Raw genomic sequence first — 21,835 nt, 5'->3', positions numbered from 1 at the left:
TATTATTTTATAATGCTTTCCAAACAGATTCATGTAAAAGGCTAATTGCTGCCTAAATTCAAGATCCTAGGTTAAGTCTATACATATTAAAAAAATGTTTCAAACTAAGTACAATAATCAATGATGAGTATTTTAAAACTATGGAGTATTAAACACTTCTAAGACTTTCTGTATTAATCCTTCAATGTTTTCATTCCAAGTACTATAACTGAAAACTACTTTGACAAGTAGTGTTTTTTTTTTTGCCTTGAAAATGTCTTTTGTCTTAAAATTATATTTAATTTTGCTGTGTATAAGATAAAACTTCTGTTTCCTTACTGAAACTATAGAAATAAGCATCAAACTCAAACACCCTGGCCTCAAGGAAATCAGAGAGTAAGCCGAGGGAAATTTAGCAAACAGATTTTTAAAGAACCCCTTTTTGCTATATTTCTGTTATGGATAAATTCTGTATACAACTGACAGTGTAGTTTCTTTAAGTCCATTCATAGGCTAAACAATTTAGTAAACATTTATTCAGTACATACTTTGAGTTAAGCACAAAAATGAACATGACATACTCCCTTCTCTCAAGAAGTTTACCATCTAGAAAGGAGCCAGGCATGAGTTAAAAACTTTAATAGGCTGGGTGCAGTGGCTTACACCTGTAATCTCAGTATTTTGGGAGGCCAAGGTGGGTGGATCACCTGAGGTCAGGAGTTCAAAACCAGCGTAGTCAACATGGTGCAACCCCATCTCTACCAAAAATACAAAAATTAGCCAGGTGTGGTGGCGCACGCCTGTAATTCCAGCTACTTGAGAACCTGAGGCAGGAGAATTGCTTGAACCCAGGAGGCAGAAGTTGCAAGGAACCGAGATTAGGCCACTGCACTCCAGCCTGGGCAACAGAGTGCGACTCTGTCTCAAAAAGCAAACAAACAAAACACAAAAACACTATGCTACAATATGGTAAATCATACTCATGTATTAAGGAGATACAGAAAAGATCAGTTGATCTGTAGAGGATAAATAAGGCCTCTGCTGGTGAAATAGCAGTTTTTTCTGGGTCATGTGCAGACTATAGTAGGCTAAATGAACAGTAAGAGCAAAGGCAGAAAGCATGGCAGCCACAGTGTATTTAAAAGACAGCAAACAGTGAAGTGTGTATGGAAAGAACTATGTGCCTGGGTGGAGGAGGTGGGGGTGATGGGAAGAGAGATGGGAGTTTAGAAGTTAGGGGTTCAAAGAGTGGACTGAGACTGAATTAAGAATTTTCAGTGTCATCTTGTGTTAGCTTTTATGTAATATGAGGGATAGGAAAAGGTAAAGAGGTATCACTACTAAACAAGGATAAGGTCTGAATGAATTCCTTCAAATTAAACTGAATTCTTGTAAGCTTACTGATCTTTGAAAAACATTTTCAAATTTCAACCTCCCATAATGTAATTTGGAAGCCCTTGCATTTAGATCAAATAATTAGTTTGTGCCATGGGGAAAAAAATTCCCAAAATGTGTCTATCTGAAAGATGGGATGATAACGTATTAATGGAAGCTAGTAGAAAGAGAAGCTGTTAGGTTTATACCCCAGGGAATCCTGAGAAATCTGCAAATAATAAAATGTACTTCATGACATAAAAATCTGCTTATAATTAATTTCAGAAATTTTCTGCCTTTTGAAAATTCTCCCTTAGTTAATATATCATGACATTGTTTTTGCTTTTTAAATTTTAATTGACAAGTAAAAGTTGTATATGTTTATGATATACGACATGCTATTTTAACACATGCATTACTCCACATATTTTTGTAGTGAGAAGACTTAAGGTATACTCTCATAGCAATTTTTAAGTATAGAGTACATTTTTATTTACATGATATACAATGTATTTCTTCAACTTATTCCTCCTAAGTGAAATTTTGTACTCCTTGACCAGCAGCTCCCTGGTCTTCCATCCCAGCCTCTGGTAATCACCATTCTACTCTCCATTTCTATGAGCTTGACTTTTTTAGATTCCACATATAAGTGAGATCATGCAGCATTTGTCTTTCTGTACCTGGCTTATTTTACTTAACGTCCTCCAGGTTTATCCATGTTGTCACAAACAACAGCATTTTCTTTTTTAAAGATGACTTACATTTCATCATGTTTATGTATATTATCCATTCCTTCACTGATGGTTACATGATAATATCCATTCTGACAGGTGTGAGGTGATACTCACTGTGGTTTTAATTTGCATTTCTCCGATGATTAGTGATGTTGAGCATTTTTTCATATACCCATTGACCATTTGTATATCTTCTTTTGAAGTATGTCTATTCAGGCCCTTTGCCTATTTTTCAATTGGGTTATTTGTTTCCTTACTATTGAGTTGTTTGAGTTCCTTATATATTTTGGATATTAACCCCTTATCAGCTATATATTTTGAAAACATATTCTTCCATTCCTTAGGTTGTGTCTTTACTCGGTTAATCATTTGCTTTTACTTTTGCTTTTAGAAAAATTTAAAAAAAAGAGGCAAACATTTCCTTAAAATCCATAATTTTAAAAGAAAAGTTTTAAATCCATAGTTTTAAAAGAAAAGAATACCATCCAAACTACATAATCAGAAAGACTTTCTAAAGTTTAGATCCTGTTTTTATAGTATTTTAGAAATGTCTAAACACATGGCCTATGATAAATACTTGCCTCTTTTTGGAACATCAATTACTTCTTTGTAACAGTATACTGATTTCCTTTTAAGGCATAATCTCTTTCCCTTCCGGTATAGTATTGGTGAAATGGTAACTCCAGGTTCAAAGATAAACATGGGGAAATCAGGTAGATAAAAATAGAGAACATGCCAAAAAAAAAAAAAAAAAAAAAGAAGCACACGAGGTGAATGAAGAAAAACGTAGCAAATTTATCAGAAAGATTGAAATTGTTTAAAAAAGTTTCAATATTTTCTAAATATGGTGAAGATTTCTCCAGTTTAAATAATCATCAGTTTTTAAACACTTTCTATGTGTTAGGCATTAAATTCATCAATTTATTAATAATATCTCCAATCCTAATTATAACCCCAATAGATAGATGTTATTTTTTCCATTTTCTTTTATCGGTGTGTAGGCTTAAACCCAGAGAACTAAAGTAATTTGCCCAACTTTCAGTAAATAGTTCAGCCAAGACTGAATCTCAAATCCAATGGAAAATAAAATGGTATTTCCAGTATAGGAAGTACAAAACATATACCTATCAATAAGGAATTCCAAAATTACATCAGTCTGTTAAAAACATAAGCCACTCAAAGCTCTAGAGTCAACTAAGGTAGTAACATAATTCTGAAATTAGAATGAAAATGTTTACATAAAGTTAAATATTTTGTAAATATCTTTAAAAAGTACACTCAGACATCCTGGAAAAATATTTTCATGGGAAACATTTTAGGATAATACTATCTATTCTGTAAGAAAAGAGTCACTTTCCTGAAGAGTTCTTTGCTTTCAGTGCTGTTGCCTAAATTAACTTTCTGTTATGAAACACATCACGCTAGTTTTAACCTAGAGAATAATTTGAACAAAACCAAGTTAACCATTTCCAAAATACTTAAAATACAAAGAGGTGGTTGTGTACCTTTAAGATAATTATTCAGATGTTTTTAAGCATTCATCTCTCCATAGTATTTTAGATTTAATTTTGTGAATTTAGCAACAGAGAACACAGTTTAGCACAAAATGAGAAAACCTGTTCAGAAGTGAAGAAATCATCAAAATATTAATAGATTTTATTAAATAGCAGCAGAAAACGATATACTTGGTGTTATTTTCAGCTATATAAATATCTTATTTTTATCCAATAAAAAACATACTAAATTCCTCCATTTCAAATACTGATGATATCAGCAAAGTGTTCACACATCTGGATATCTTTCTGTGTTTACCTAAACTGACCTTTCTGGTATGTACTGTACTTTCTATCTCAGTACCTTCAGTGTACATTTGCAAAAACTACTTGAACAGTTTACATTTTCCCACACCATGCTACTTCAAATGGTCTTCAAGACTTTCAAATTACTGTCAGACACTGGGCATTTTGTAGGCACATACTTTTGCATTCCTGCTCAAGGGCAAAAAAAGGGAAAAGCCTAGATTCAAATGGTTATAAAGTCTCTTTCACCCTGATAAATACATTTAAAAAGTTGATCTCTGCTGGGCACAGTGGCTCACGCCTGTAATCTCAGCACTTTGGGAGGCCGAAGTGGGCCGATCACCCAAGGTCAGGAGTTTAAGACCAGCCTGGCCAACATGGTGAAACTACGTCTCTACTAAAAATACAAAAATTAGCCGGGCGTGGTGGCAGGCACTTATAATCCTAGCTACTCAGGACGCTGAGGCACGAGAATGGCTTGAACCCAGGAGGCGGAGGTTGCAGTGAGCCAAGATCACGCCATTGCACTCCAGTCTAGGTGACAGAGTGAGACTGTCTCAAAAAGAAAAAAAAAAAAAGTTGATCTCATTCTGATGCTAGAGTTGTATAAAATAAGTAAGAGCTTATGGTAACTCACAAGATATTATATAAAAATCTTTATATGTATGTATACCAATGTACTATGCATAAACACATTTGAATGTAGCATGCATATACATGCTATCTATTTAGTATATTTGAATGTATGTATTACAATAGACATATGCATTTACATTTCCACATTTATTCTGAAAACTTACAGAGAAAATACTTAAACTGTTTTCAAAATACAAATTCTAAATGAAATAAAATGTTCTTTAAAAACTGTAATTAATGGCTGTTATGTCAAACTGTGAACCAAAAGGTCAAACCTTATAATTTACAGTTTGAGAGGTCATAGCTCAAATTATAACTTTAAAAAACTGATTATTTGTAAGTAATTTGACAAATGCATCTAATATAAACTGAATGCATATAAAATATTTTTGAGAGTAAAAAGAATGTATGTCCAAGTGGACAGCTGATGGAGGAAATGTCTTTTACTGAACAAGGCTGAAGTCCAGCATAATGACTTGGAATGCCTTTGAATGAGCATGCAGGCTGGAAGGCCAAACAGTACACACATCCAAAAGGGAGCATAATGAACAATCTGATCAGAAGACAAAAATACTCCACATACACTTCCAATGAGAAAAAAAAGAAACACACTTCCATCACCTCCTCTTTTTTCGTCATTACTATACCCCAATTCACGAATGAACTCTGGGCTATTGATAAATAATCATCAAAAGAAATGATTGTTATAATTTAAAATTACTAGAAATTTCTACAATATTTCAATCTGGGATTTTCAAATGTCTATGGAGATCTTCTATATCATATAAAGTAAGCCAGGTTTACAAAACTGTTTACAACTTATCTTGCATGCAAATATTACCACATCTAGCTTCACCTCAAAGCCACCTGCTCCTTAAAACATAATCTGAAATAGTTTGGCCTCTCCACAATTTTTAAAGTAATCCACTATTAAGAAGGCAGATCATTGAAGATAATTTTCTCCACTGTAGACTCAGTTCCCTAACCCAAGCTAGAATTGAGAAGATTAGCAAAATAAGTCATTTTTTAACACATCTATGTCACTAATATTTATTTATGTGCTTATTATATCTCCCTATTAGACTATAAGCTCCACAAGGATATAGACTAAGTCTCTCTTGTTCAAGTTATCTATAACATCTACAATGTTTCTGGCACAGAGCTGACATTCCATAAATATTTGCTGGAAAATGGAAAGAAGGGATTGACAGAAGAAATGAGGGAGGCCTGAAGTTAGCTAATCTCCTCTGGTATTATTTGTGCAATTGTGGAGAGAAAAATCCCTAAAAATGTACAGTGCATTTAATCAATGTACCCATCCAACAATTCATTGATACATCTATCCTTGAAACCAAAAAAATTTAAAATGGCTTCCAAAAGTACACAATTATAGAATAAAATTAATTAAAACAGATGAAAAATGAAAGGGATACAAAGTATAGTGGGGAACAGGATATTTCCATATGTATACCGGTAAAGTCAGCTAAATCACTGGAAAGAGAAGGAATTTGCTTTTTAATTTCTCCAATTTAACCTTATTATAACTACTTTTATAATAGTGTTATAAACACTAAGCAAATATTTACTAGTTCCTTGTCTAACCATTACTATGGCAAATACTCTATAACCAGGTACCTTATATCATAAGCCAGGCAATCTGTTGGATGAGACAAATACTCAGTTATAAGAAAGTGTAATATGTATGTTATAACAGTAAAATTTTAGATTTTTGTAGGAGAGAAAAGTAGCATTCTCTGAACCAGCAGAAATATTTACATGGTAACTGCTGAACTATGATCCCAATACTTCATGTACCAAGAGATTTTTCTGATACATGTAAATATGCATAGTTCTTGATACACAGGGAAATATATGGTCTCAAATGTTACCAGTACAAATGAGACTTGCACATGTAAATCACAATATGATAAGAAAACACATTTGAAAAGCATTTTCTTGTAAGCGAAAGCTTAACTCTGATTCCACTTAGCCTGGTAAGTGTTTCTGTCATTCCGTGGGGCCAGCCCACACATACTGGGCTCTTGATAGTTCCTGGGCTCGACCATCTGGCCCTTTGTGTACTTAATTCTTTTTTAATACTGACGAGTGTATTAGTAACACTTCCTTGATCACTGGTAAATATACAGCCACCATACAACTAAGATTTTCCTTAATTCTGAAATTCACTAATTAGTTGTGGGTACGGGTTAGTATTACAAAGGTATGTTGAGTGGTACTACAATGAGTAATCTAATTCGCAAAAAGAAGTGTGTTAATTTACTTCCCACTTCATTAGAGGAATAAAAAACATCTTATCATCACTAAAGGATACAAAAAGAGACTTGGGTATTTTAGGGAATGGTAGACAGGGAGAAAGCATGAATGCAGCATTGAGGCAAGAAACACAAATCACCTATATATCTTGGACAATGTTCATGCTTTTTCTTAATACCTTCTGATTGCTTCATTTATTAGTGTGTTTCATGAAAACATTTTATTCAATTTAAAACAGGTTTCCAAAGAAAGCAAATAAGGTAAATGATTCCTATTTTCAAAAACTTACCATTCTACTGGTACTTAAGTTATGCATTAGCCAACTCTGGAAGCTGCATTAATCTTTTCAAGCCAATAAGGTCTCAATCAATTACTTGAGATAGCAGAATAAAATACAGGCTTAAAAGAGATAATGCAGCCGGGCGTGGTGGCTCAAGCCTGTAATCCCAGCGCTTTGGGAGGCCGAGGCGGGCGGATCACAAGGTCAGGAGATCGAGACCATCCTGGCTAACACGGTGAAACCCTGTCTCTACTAAAACTACAAAAAACTAGCCGGGTGTGGTGGCAGGCACCTACAGTCCCAGCTACTTGGGAGGCTGAGGCAGGAGAATGGCGTGAACCCGGGAGGCGAAGTTTGCAGTGAGCCAAGATCATGCCACCGCACTCCAACCTGAGCGACAGAGCGAGACTCCGTCTCAAAAAAAAAACAAAGATAATGCAATTTCCAAAGGTGCTACCAAGTCATTTAGAGAGAATACATGGTACAAGTATCAAAACTGGGAATTTATATATTTTAAGCCTTCCATAAAATATATTTACTTTTTTTCTTTTGTTGGATGAGAGATATTCTAATGCTGTTTATTTTTCCAGAAGATTCAGATTATTCAAAGTGTATCAGCTGATTGTTATGTGTGTTAATTCAAGCATTGAGTTTAAATAATCTTAACTCCCTAAAACTAAAGATTCTGTGTAAGGTTAGGCCAGTTGCCCTCATTCTAGAATCAAACCATGTAAGACCAGACAAAGGTCTCTTAGAGATTTTGGGGGGGTCCAGTCTTTCTCCTTTGTCCATGGACATGTTAGGGAAAGGACAACATTTCCTTATAGTACTTACCCCAAATAACTAAAATCTCAATTGAAAATGTATAGAAGTGGGGACTGTAGAATAGGTGTTAATAATTCCTTAATCAAACCTTATAACTAATGAAAAAACACTAGTTTATATGCAGAAGTAAACTGATGAAAGGATGAACAGAATAAACAAGGAGGAAAAGACACATTTTTAAATATGTAATTTAGAAACTGTCAAAAAAAAGTGGGACATGTCTTATTTAACTGGTGTATGAGAAGAATGGATGCTTTTACAGCCACATAAATGCAAGTACAAAAAGGTAATAGGAGCTTTGTGTTACAGTGGAACTTAAACTCCTCTGGGCAGTGATCAGCTAAGATGGAACAGAGACAGTTACAATGCAATGATTAACTAGTGGACAAAGCTATTATTCATGGCAGGTATGTAAGCAATTGGAGCAGCAATGTTGGAGGCCTCTTCTCATCAAGCAGCTTTGCCAGTACAGACTGGATGCCTGGAACCAGGAAAGACACAAAAACAATAAAACCTAGAGCCAGCTAAGGGAGATTCAATGCAATCCATCTCCAAATTTTAAATATTACTGGAAATCTACACTGAAGAATGTTTTCCCTTGGGCTTGGCATACATTGTAGTTATAGAATGTTGACCAACACTTACCTCTGTTTATCTTACTATGCAAAGCAATATGCTTAAAATACCTACTTGGAAATTCTCATTATATTACAGAAAAAGGAGATTCTAACATTAGTTGGCAAAACTTTTTGTTGATAGGTATGACCATCAGGTCATTACATGAACAGATGGTTAAAGTGAGTCCATTTCATTGACAGTACATATTGTGGGTCTTTTTATTCTGAACAACCAAACAAAACAAACACACAAGAGGTCATTGTGCCCTCCCTCATTTGGTTGGCAGCTTTATCTGTAAAATATGAAAATAAAAAACTAACATGGACTACAATCCTGCATGTACCATTGGTACCTGCATAGCACCATTTCTGCATAATATTTAATCAAATATTTTATTCATATTCAGAAATCCTGATATTTGTGAAGATGAAAAAACACATGAGATATTTTTAACTTTCAACTTCATGATCTCCAGTAAAAGTAGAAAAAATAATTGCATTTCATATTATTTGGTTTTTTGAGCTAGCCAGAAAACTAATAGTATACAAGAAAAAAAGGAAGTTACCACTCTTTATTTGTCTTCAGGTCTTTTAATGTAATCTCAGGAAAAAAATATATTGAACAAAAAAGGAAATTATCATGTTAAAATCTATTCCACTTTGAAAGGCTATATTCTCTCTCCCTCTCAGATAATTTTAAATATAAAAGCTGAAATGTTTATAACCAAATAAATCATCTAGCAGATATCCAATCACCAAACATTAATTTTGCACCATGAGGTTTCTTTAATCTCTCTCTCTTTCTCTCTCTCATAGACACACACACATACAAACACATACACACACACACACATTCACACACACAGGTTGCTAACTTGATTCTTAGTATGGTAACTTAATCTCTATAACCACTCCAAAATATACTTTACCTTGATTTTGTGAATAAAAATAAATAATCTTATGGGGCAAGGCAGGGATAAAAATTAGAAGTATATTTCTAACTATAAGAGCTAATAATAAAAAGAACAGCACTGAAAATTATATTGCTAAAATGTATCTGTACATGTGGCTGTGAAAACTTAGGTGCAAAGAGAATTCTAGTTAACTACCTTCAGAAAGAGCTAATGAAACATAAGGTTTAAGAGTACATCTTTAGTACTTCTGTACCTTAAAATACTGCCGAGTATTAATTTTTCATCAAGTTGTCATTTTCTCTGACATTTGGTTTTATTAATCAAGGCATTTATCATTAATTTGTAGAAAATATCGTAATTAAGCCAAATAAAATAAAATCCTTAAAAGGTTAAAATTAGAAAGCAGGTGAATTAGAACTTTGACATTACCCTATTGACATACAGGAGCTTTTTGGAAGTATGAGAACGAAGTTTTTTTCAGTGAGTTTGGTGCCTTGATCTTGGGGTTGGCTGGTTTTTAAAAAATGTTATAAAGATTTGATTTAAAGCTCTCTGACAGTTTTGACATTCAGGTGAAAGTACTGCTGCTGCATTTGGAACAATTTGCATATCCCACTGCTAAACGGAATGTTTGAGGTGTGCACTGGTGTAAAGAAATTAAAAACAAGCTATCACACATGCTTAAGTGTATGTATTCACAGAACTGATGGTTGGATCGCACCACCCCATCCCCCTCCAATGTAATCTGTGATTTACTCTTCTATAATAAATTACCCTACCATGTTAGTCTCTCTGGAAAATCTAACCATGCATGTAAGAAGCAAAGTAATTACAGCCCCCTCTTGTCTAAGAAGCCTCCTTCAATCCCTATGAGCTCTTTATACACAATGCAGCCACACGAGTCTATTGTAAACTTCTTGCCTGAAATTCTGGACTTCTGACTATCAGCAGCCACTAAACATCATCTGAACAGTTTCGTTGTCCCCAACAAATACAATTTTATTTCTTATAGTTAGTTGTAAAGCTCTTCCTCAGGAGAAATTGTTACTGACATTTTGACTTTAAGCCATTTGTCTATTTAACGAAAGAACACAGTTTAAAATTTGAGTTCCATATCAGTAAAAAAAAAAAAAAAAAAAAAAAAAGGAGGACAGAGGGACATAATACATAATGAAATAGAATGAAGAAGAGTTATAGCAATACTTAATTAGACTGAAATATTCAGAAAGAGTATAAAATTTCTACATCTTTTACTTACAATTTCGTATTATTTTTAGGTATACATAGAAAAAGATATTTAATGTGCTTAAGGACAATAAAAGAAAAACAATAAAATAAAAGAAAATTTGAGGTAGCAAATCCAAGACCTTAAATATCATAAGACAATTAAAGAAGATAAAGCCCATTCAGGAAAATATTATTGGACATTACCTTCAGCCTTCAGAGTCCCAAAGGCAATTCTTGACACTTCTTTTTATTTGTCTGTAGAAAAAAGAATACTTAAAATTGAAATCTTCCAAGGAAAACATTTGCATTTCTATAATATCTTTATGACTCACATAGCTGAGTTTGTGTATGCCAACTAATATCTAGTTTTAAAAAGAAAACTGAAAGCTAACATATTCATATGTGTACAGGTACTCAGTAAAACATGGCCCAAATATACACTGCATATACATTTTTGAGAAGGGATAGCATGGTGCTTGCTATAGTATCATAAGAATTTATCTTAACTCATAAGGATATTTGCATTTTTATTTTCATATTTTCATATTTTCTTTTAAGAAAAGTAAATCCCAAATTGCTTTTAACCTATTTACTTGCTCATTCTTATTAACAGAGAGTTTGCCAAGATCTATGATGTATAATGTACTGGTCATCACTGGTGAGTTTAAAAGTATGCAAAGATAAAACACAAGCCCTATTCTCAAAATAGTAGGTAAGGTTAAGAGACATTTGCATAAACACAGATAACCCAAAGAAAATAAAAAGAAAATGGGTGGAAAGAAATAAAGATGCAAAGGGTAACATGTTCAGTACAGTTTAGTACCCAAGGCATTGACATTAAAATGTGACTTAATATTCCCCATCTTAGCAGAAAGGCTAATAGTAGGGTCCTACTCCTATTTAGGTGCAAGGATGCCAAACAAATGGATGGGTTGCTTTTAAATTTCTTTAGTATAGAATTGAAGCTGGACAGGGAACAGGCAGGTTGAGGTTACTTTAAAGCCAATTTGGTGACTTTGACTATCGAAAGACTAAAAACAGCTCCCCTATTAAAAACTGAATTCGATGTTGTGTTCCCATTAGAAAATGATCTCTCTAAATTTGCTATGAATTCTCAATGATGACCTTGATGCCATATTTACTAATAATCTCCACAGAGATTTGGCGATTCAAAGTTTCAAAAGTAGTTGTAATAATGGAAATGCAATATATAAACATATGCTGATTCTATAATCTAGTACATCTACAGTAAAATGCCCATTAGAATTTTTAAAATCTGAGGATTTTGACTATATCATTAATATGCATGCACAATATTTTTGCAAACAACAAACCACACTAGTAAACCAAAACAAACCTAAGGTTTGGCTGCACTAATAGACAAATACGTTCCAGAAAGGGAATCTGACAGTCTTGTTATATTTGAGGTACATCAGCATTATTATAGTTATTCTGCATCTGCAAACTAGGAGAGATGCTAAAAGTTAGTAACTGCTAGGAGGAGTGAGACCAGAAGAATTAATGATGAAGACTTAGGATGATTAGGAACAGAAAAGAAAAAATGTTCTGATCATAGAGATAAGGTGGAGGACACCTTTGAGAAAATTAATTTGGCCACTACATGATATATTACCAAAGCTATTTTTGTTAATTGATTATCTGTCTCTTCCCTCTAGAATGGAAGTAACATAAGGGCAGGCACTTTGTCTTTTTCACTGTAACATCATTTTCTTGAATAGTGCCTGCCATATACTAGGAAATCAATGAGTATGTACTCAACGAATGAATGAACAGCCTAACCAATAAAACAGGCACTAACTCCGTATCTATTCACAGATGAGAAATTCAGGCTTAAAGAAATTACATCACGTATACCAAATTAAACTACAAACTCCTACAATGCATTGTTTATTCCTCCATTCAACATTCATTCTAGCAATAGGAGAAACAGGCAATAAGCAAATAAATTGTTAGATTTATAATGTCATATAATTAGTACTATGAAGTCAGATAAAACAAGATAATGGCACTGAGAGTTACATGACCTGATATTTTAGATAGATTTGGACAGGAAAGCTTCTCAAAGGAGGTAAGAATACAAGTAACCTGAATCAAATAAAGAAAACAGTCAAAACAAAAAAATCTGAAGGACTGGCCAGGTGCGGTGGCTCATGCCTGTAATCTGAGCACTTTGGGAGGCCAAGGCGGGTGGATCACCTGAGGTCAGGAGTTCGAGACCAACCTGCTCAACATGGCAAAACCACATCTCTACTAAAATACAAAAAATTAGCCGGGCGTGGTGGCGGGTGCCTGTAATCCCAGCTACTCGGGAGGCTGAGGCAGGAGAATTGCTTGATTCCCAAGAGGCGGAGGTTGCAATGAGCCAAGATCGCACCACTGCACTTCAGCCTGGGTGACAAGAGCAAAACTCCATCTCAAAAAAAAAAAAAAAAAAATGAAGGACCATCTGAATTGTTTTAGGATTAAATAACACGTATTTCCTTGCCTAGTATAATGGCCAGCATATACCAAACAGTGCACTCAATATTTTTTATTATATTGCTAGTATTTTTATAAATTGTGAATTTCCCCGCTAGATTACTTTGTCAAAGGCATTTACTGTTGTTTCCCTTAAAGTTCCTTAAATAGTGCCTAGCAAGAGCTCAATAAACATTTAGAGAACAAAAATAGAAAGACACAATTTTCAGTTCATTAATTAGAAAATAAGCAGACTACATGAATATGAAAAAGTCACCATCTTTCATATGCCTGAGTCAATCTAACTCTGTTAAATCAATTTCACAAAATATTTCATCTTTCCTAAATTAAAACAAAAAAGAAAAAGGGGAAAATGTATAAAATGGCTAGGCCCAAGAAGTCATAGATAACAAAAGAATAAGAAAGAATCAGAAGAAAATTAAGTTATTAACATGAGGTCACTCGCTTTACCATTTCCATGCTGTCTGACTCTATCAGATTAACACATTTTTCCAGTGCAGGGACATTGCCACACAGATATCTGATTCATTTATGTATTCCTAATGCAGGCACAAGCCTTGTTATATAACAAACATTCAAAAAAATCTTCGTTGTACTGAAATGAACTAAAATGATTTTTAGTAGTTTTGATGCTTTAAAGCTAGCTCAAAACAATAACAACAAACCAGGGGACTAAGAAACCTAAAAAACAAATTTACACAGAGAAAACATCAAGTATTAGGTTTGAGTCCTGCAGCAAAGGAGCAGAGAACAAGGTAGGTTCTTTCCAAAAAGTGAAATATAAGTGACAGTGTGATATTGGCATTGGAAGAGACAGATCAGTAGAAGATGACAGGGGGACTCAGGTATGAGGTAAATATTACAAGTAACATTTCCATGAACAATGTTAAGATAGCTGACTGATTACATGTGGAAAAATAAATTCTGTTCTCTAATTCTTATCAGCACTAAAATATAAATCAGGTCAGTAAAAATATAATATATAAAACAATCAAGGACCTCTAAGAAAATACATATGTATAATTTTCTGAACTCCAACATGGGAAGGACTTTCTAAGTACATACACAGTGGTATATAATATAAGCATAAAGATTTATGATTTTTACTTCTTAAAATTAAAAATTTTAGCCTGGGCAACATGGTGAAACCCTGTCTCCACAAAAAGTACAAAAATTAGTTGGGCGTGGTGGTGCACAACTGTAGTCCCAGCTACTCAGGAAGCTGAGGTGGGAGAATCACCTGAGCCTGGAGAGGTCAAGGCTACAGTGAGCCATGATCCTGCCACTGTACTCTGGTTTGGGCAAGAGAACAAGACCCAGTCTCAAAAAAAAAAAAAAAAAAAAAAAAAAAAGTGTAAGGCAAAAAATATCTTCAACAAAATTCAAAATTAAGAGGCCAACAAAAAATAAATATTTTTAAAGTGTATAATGTTCATTGGGCTAAGAGTCTTTATAAATAAATAAACATATTATTCTACTTTTTAAAATGAGCAAAATACATGAATAGGCAATTCACAATAGAATTGTGAGTTATCTTCTAAACTATGGAAGGCATTTATAAATATATTTTAACATATATAAAATATATTTTAAACTATATATAAAATAGTAATACTTATTAATTATTAATACTGAATAATACTATTAATTCTAAATAATACCTATAAGTAATAAGGTGAAATAAGAAGCTAAAATACATATGTAATAATATTAATCTGCAATAGCAATGAAAGAAATGCAAATTAAAAACTAAAATATTCCAGCATAGTGAACTGGTTAGATAAATTATATGTAATAGGATATTAAGTGTTCATTAGGCAAGTGAAAATATATAATACATCATTAAGCTTAGAAAACAGGTTATAAAATGGTAATAATGATAACATACCAATATTTAATAATTTTTCTCTATATAATATAAATACAAACTATGCACAACTTTTGGTCATATGCATATACAAGTATACATCTGTATGTACCAGGCGTATGTGTGTTTGTGTGTGTGTGTTTGCATGTATATGAGAAAAAGCATGTATGTGACTGTAAAAAACTTAAACTACATTATTCTTTGAATTTATCTTGATTATGACAGATTTTTTTCTTCTTAAAATTTATTTCCAAATTTTCTATAATAAAAACAAATTATTTTTATAAACATTAAAAGCACTAAAAGAAGGCACCTAGTTTATGTTTCAGGAAAGAAAAATTTAATGTTATATTATTAGAATTCTTGAATGTTAAGAAAGACATTTGAAAATGTCATTTTTGGTGAAACCTTTTTAACTGCATAGATTTTTTAAAAGAAAAAAATGTAAGGAAGGAAAGGAGAAAGGGCAGGTGTTGTGAGGAAGGGAAGAAAGAGAACAACAAAGAAAGAAAAGATTTATAAAGATAACAGCAACAACCCATAATGGTATCTATTAGGTTCCTAGCAACCAAATGTTAACTGGTAACATCTCTAATTAAATTTCAAAGAAAAGCACAGACTGGAATGTAGAAAACTTAAGTTGGAGGTTACATTTATACTGTAAACATACTTTTACAAGAGAAAATAGATAAAATGTTCATTGATTTCAATGATAGGACTACTGTATAAAGAGAGACAAAATATGCCATGAGAACATAAGATGCTCCAAATCAGTTTTGGAAGTAGGAGTAGTATAAATTTCAATTAAGTAAAAGTTTAAAGTAAGCAAATTTTAAGTAGCTATAAAATCATGTTCATTCCCATATAAGTAATACTTTTCAATCCATAGTCCTTAACATGTCATTCAAAACATATGACCCTACAACATATGAACTATAACTTCTGGTTAGTTGTTTCAATGGACATTATTCTGTATAAGGCCCTCCCAATGAGTAAAAATGAATAGAAACTGTTAAAGACCATTCTCTATCAATAATTACAGCAAACAAGTCTTCATTAAATAGAAATTTAAACATGAGGTTTAGTTGTATTTTATTTTAAAAGGCAAATGAAAGCCAACTGATGATCCTGAAAGACCATAAAGAACCTGTACAGTTCCATTGTCAAGAAGACAAGATACATTCCTTCAAAGACTTGAAAAGCCTTAATTTCAGTTCATCCATAATCATGCATCCTAAGGTGGAGGTATTCATTTTGGATTTGGATATCTTATTAGAGTTTTTAAAACACCAGGGAAATCTGGTAAGTTCTATGGTATATTCTCAAAGAACCCTTCATAAGATTGGTCTGGCTAAACCCCATACTAAAACCATCTGAAATAAAGTCAAATTCCATGGAGCTGGAGCTCGAGAGCAACAACAAAAGACCATTCACTGACTCAGTTATACTTACTCTTAGGTATTTCAGGTTCGCTTCTAAATAGAGGGAAAAAGTACAGAAAGATTAGGTACTAAATACTGTTTTTAACTCTAAAATACAATCAAGTTTTTTCTTTACTTTCTATTTAAAAGTAACCCAAGCCCTTCCTTTTATTATGTGAAGCTTCACTCTGTTTATTTTTATTTCCCAGGAGCAGAATGCCTTAAATAAATTCTAAAAACCAACACACCAACAAATAAATAAATTAAAACTCAATGACTATAAAAAGTACACAATCTAACCTGCTTAATTATTAACAGGTAAATAGAATGCACTTCTAAATTATTTACTTAATCCCCTTCAACTAAAAACTTTAAAGTTTTTTGCCTTGAAATGTATATCCTTTCTAAGGATCCATAAAACAATTATTTAAAAATCTTCTATTAAGCCATTTTAGTAAAAGCAATTTTAAAATACCAAAGTAAATATGCACTTAAACATCTACATAAGTTCATAAAAAATAGAAGACTTTTAAAAAATTTCACAGGTCAGTAAAATTATTTTTCTTCCAGCTTTCCCTAGTCTTCTGTCAAATATTTTACTCTACCATGAGCAGACATATTCAGTACTAAATTATATTAGATTGATATAATAGTTTTGAAGTAAGCATTTATAGAATACTCTTATTCCTAAGCATACCATAAGAAATATATAATTATGAAACTATGAAAATATTAATAATTTTGAAACTTCAAGAAAAAAAAATGAAAAAATTCAAAATCACCATTTTCTAGATAAGACTGGACTATTTTCACCAGCATAGCTAATCACTGAAGAATGACTGCTGCTTGATGCAAGTAACCATTGATTATCTGAAATGTTGGTTAGTTAAATGTTCTGGTTAGCTAAGGGTTCACCGGACGGAAAGTGTTTTTGTTTTTAGATAGTTTTAACAAAACATGTAAGATGCTCTAGTAGATTTCTCTGCCTTAGCAAATAGGGAACTATAATTTTATCTTTCACTTCAAATGAAAAAATTATGTTGCCTTAGAGGATGGTTCTTGAACTTTTGGGAAGTCAGAAGGGGCTCTGGGATGATGATTTAAAAAAAAAAAAAGAATCTTTTTTCTCTATAGAAGTGCATATGATCACGAAATTTTGTATAAAATTTCCAGGGGTCCAGAGACCCACATAAAAACCCCTTGCCTTCTAATATTACAGAATTCTAAGTACTTAAACATATGAGATTGCACCCATACAGTAACCCCCAGGACAAAAGGAGAATGTTTGAAGTTCCTTCTGAAGACATGCCTAACAATGAGCTATTCTGTTATGATTTGTATCCTTTCTTCTAAAAGGGGTGTGTGAAAACAATTCTGGATAATTCAGTCTTGGTTAAAGTTTAAATATGTTTCCTTTAAGGACAATTGCATCACAAGGTATTTGAGCTTTGAAACAAAATAGTGCTGCCTTAAAATCATTCCACATTTTAGAAGTGACAAAAATTTTCTTCCTATATTTTTGAAACAATAGAAGGCAGAGTCGAAGAGAAAGCTATTTAATTTTCATCTTTACTTCTAAAGATTAACAGATAATAGCAAATACATGAGCAGTCCCCATATTCAGGTTCTGTTCAAAGCACTTTTATTTGTATTTACTTATTTAAACCTCACAAAAACTCTAGGAGGTAGGTAATATCATTATATCCACTTTATCGACGTGTAAACTAAGGAACAGAGGGAGTAAGTAATTTGCCAAAGGACACCTTTTTACTAAGTGGCAGAACCAGGATTTATGCCCCCGTCAATCTGGCTGCAGAGTTTTGATTCCTACAGACCATGTTCCACTCCTAGAGACCATGTTCCATTTCCAGCTTCAATCTTTCATGAGTTCTTCAATCTTTCATTAGTTGATGGTTTTTCTTGTGTGTTATTATATTTAACACAAGTCTACCTCTTCACTACCATGCAAGGAACTTTCATAATGGTTTTCCCAGAAAAACTCATTTGGTGAATTGTTCATAAGATGCTGACAAAACTGGCCCCACCTCTGTGCAGCTGGCAGTTTTATACCATAGTAAATTTCCCAGAGTCAATGTCCAAAATTGAAAAAATAAGATACCACCAGTTCAGTAAATGTGGAATTATACAATGAAAGCTGACCTCTCATTTCCTTTTTGGAAACAGTTTTCAGGGGATAAATACGTGAATGATTATACATTCTAAAGGCAACCAAGACAACAGTATAAATGGGCAATATTATCATAATAACTTCTCAAAGGTAGGATTGTCTGCTATTCCTAATTCGTCTGATGAGAGGTACACCAGTCAATACAACTTTTACTTTCTAGTCCTAAATCATTTATATGAAATAACCTGTCAAAGTAAAATGCATACTTAGTGAGGGCCAGCAAGTGGCCAAAATTGCAGTATGAATATTTTCTTGAAATATCCTCTTGGCAGATTGTTACCAAAGACAGCAACCAATTTGTAATGCAGGATTTGCTTTTAGTGTACCAATCTTTATACATTGAGTAATTCCATGAAGAGCAAAGGCTTTAGATATAAATTCATTCAATTTAATTTTTATTGAATTACTCCCTAAAAATAAATGCAAACAGGCAGATACCAGTGAGACACAAGTATAAAAGGGCAAACTAAAGCAGAATGTTCAAAGTCCTAAAATATGGTTAAAAAGCAGGTATACAGAAAAGAAGGTACAACTCAAGGCAAATGGAAATACAAAAACAAGATAACATAAGGAAGAAGCTTGATAATTAAGGCAGTTTTTTGTTTTTGTTTTTGTTTTTTTAACATTAGACCTATAAACTTTTATGAAGAAACTCATTTCAATGCAGCCAAGCTAGGCTGGGAATGAGAACCTGGTTAATATAAAAGTATGCCTGGAATAAAATATCATCCTTTGCCTCTATCTATCTCTATAGCATCCTATACACCATAATAGAACAAATATTTGAAAATCATCTAGTTATTTCCTGTAATAGTTCCTAATCATTTACAGTATCAAGTCTTACACACTTGGTTTTCAAATTCCTCCATAACCTGGTTCCATTATATAACCTCACTTCCAAATAATGCAGAAACTATACTGTCTCACCCAATGAGATAAGATTTTAAATAAATATACATTGTTTCACCAAACAATTATTGGGTCTACAATGTGTCATGCAATGTTCATGTAGCTGAAATATTTTCACATATATATCAGGCTTTTCCTATGCCCTCAACATGTCCTTCATGATGTCCTTCCTATATAGTTCAGCATGAGGTACTTGTCTCTACTCTGTCAATTTCTGTTAAATTCATAGTGAACCCAAATTAATTTTAACTCGAGAAATGCCAGTTAGAGAAATTAAAGTATGATATATAATTGCACTGAGGAACCAGATTTAGAACCTGAGCAGCATTGTTTCTCAAGGCCGTTCTTGTCTTCATATTTCATGGTCAAAGGTCAACGTTGAAAAAGCTGATGAAAGCTAATAGTAAAACTCACAAGTCTGTTACCCAAGCAAAGCACCTGATCAGTATCTGATCCAAGCAAGCCAAAAAAGGAAAGAAGTTTGTGTATAACATCTGGCTTCAGACTGATATGAAAGGCTTCATCCTTTCAATTAAGGCATAGACTTCCCTATCTGTGATATAAAATATATTAGCAGCTATAGACTAGGAATTTTTACATTTAAGCCAAAATACAGCCAACAGAGTTTAAATTTTAAGTATTTTGTTAAACTAAATTAACTGAATTTTCAATTATAGATTTTAAATGCTTATAAATTTTCCACACTTTTGTTATAGACCTCTTGTTATTTTCTAGTTTCAAAAATGTCTCTCTGCATAAACTCATGGTTTTCAGGTTTTTCACAATTGCTTCAATAAGCATTACAGTAATGCTTTTTAAAACAAAACTATTTCCTTTGCTATATTACTGCCCACTTGACTTTCTTATCCAAAGCCAGTTTTGCTCTCTGAATTTACTTTTTTCTTTCTTCTCCCCAAAGGTGTATTGATATGGTACATACTCCTTCTATTTCCTGGTGCAATTCGAACATGCCATCCTCCCAATCATAATCCAGTCCATCTACTAACAACCTATTTTTCTTCTGTGAGGCTGGCATTGATGATGGAGATCATGGGGTTTAGGATGCCTCTTTTCAGTCATTCAGCCTGGCCCATTCGCAGTCCTAATCTTTTCCTTGTTAAAAATCAATTATATATTTTTAAAAGCTTTGTCCGTTTCTCAAATCCTCCCTCCAACAACAGGAGGCAGCTTTCTATAAATGTTCCTGCTCAGTTACCATTTTCTGTGAACAAGTCTCTGCTCCATCAGGATGCACAAGAACTACCCAGACCCAGGTACTGACATTCCAAATAAGCTTCTCTTTGGTCTTGGAGCCAAAGAACCAAGTACTAATTCCCAGTTTCTCCCAAACTTTCGCTATCTCAATGTATTCTCTCTTCTCACTCTTATTCCTATCAAGACACCTATGAATGGCCTTCTCTTTTATTGAACAACGGTTGATTCAAATACAATCAATTCAATAGCTCTCATTTTAGATATGAAACATACGTTTATGTTTAGAAAATACTAATCAATTGAGTACCTTAGAAAACAAACAAGGAGCTAATTTTGTGTCCTGTTCCCAGGCGCACTCTCACACAGACACAAAAACACACACTCACACTTCCCTACACCCAAATTGTTTTACTAAAATCCAGCCACACTACGCTTTTTGTCTTCCTTCATCAGGCCACACTTGTTTGGGGCTTTTGAACATGCTCTTCTACAAGGCTCTTCTCCCAGATCATTTCATGATGGCTTCCCCTTCTCATCATTCAGTCCTCAACTCAAATGGCACCTTGTTACTGTTCATCCCACCCTATCTGACCCAAGTCACCTTGATCCCACTACCCAGATTTATTTCCTTCACAGGATATCACTATCTGCAACTATTTGACTTATTTATAAGCTGATTCACTGTCGATTTTCCTACATTAGGGAGGCTATCTGTCTTATTCTCTGCCAAATCACTTGCCCCTAGGTGTCATGCCTGGCACATAGTAAGCATTGAGAGATCTGAATAACGAATAAATGAATTTACAAAAATCATTAGCCATAAATATTTTTCAAGTGCTTACAATGTAGAAGGTAATTTTTTTTTTCAGTTGAATCTTAGGCTGAAAAATGCTCTATCCCTCAGCATTAATGGGGCACAGTAAGTCTATTTGAGAGATGGGTCCAAGATCAAGTGGATGACACTTATTTTGAAAAAGTTCTAAACAAAATATATTGCTACCCCATTAGACCTAAAATGTCTTAATACATAAGACTAACAACATTGTTCTTCTCAGCTATTGTTTCCTTCACATTTCC

General features: G+C 33.3%; 1 protein-coding gene across 41 annotated transcripts in view; it reads right to left on the bottom strand.

Moving 5' to 3' along the window:
- ZBTB20 (zinc finger and BTB domain containing 20) overlaps nucleotides 1–21,835 on the bottom strand; it is an 814,450-nt gene that overhangs the window by 632,178 nt on the left and 160,437 nt on the right. For 36 of the 41 annotated variants that reach the window (XM_077993859.1, XM_077993890.1, XM_077993875.1 and 33 more), the window contains one exon: nucleotides 10,864–10,914. The exons of the other annotated variants lie outside the window; for them this stretch is intronic. The gene's annotated coding sequence lies outside the window, so the exon portion shown is untranslated. The remainder of the gene's footprint in view (nucleotides 1–10,863; nucleotides 10,915–21,835) is intronic. 41 annotated transcript variants of the gene reach the window in all.

Source organism: Macaca mulatta, chromosome 2, assembly GCF_049350105.2.
Source record: "Macaca mulatta isolate MMU2019108-1 chromosome 2, T2T-MMU8v2.0, whole genome shotgun sequence".
Taxonomy (NCBI): Eukaryota; Metazoa; Chordata; class Mammalia; order Primates; family Cercopithecidae; genus Macaca; species Macaca mulatta.
This window is presented reverse-complemented; position numbering and strand designations above follow the sequence as displayed.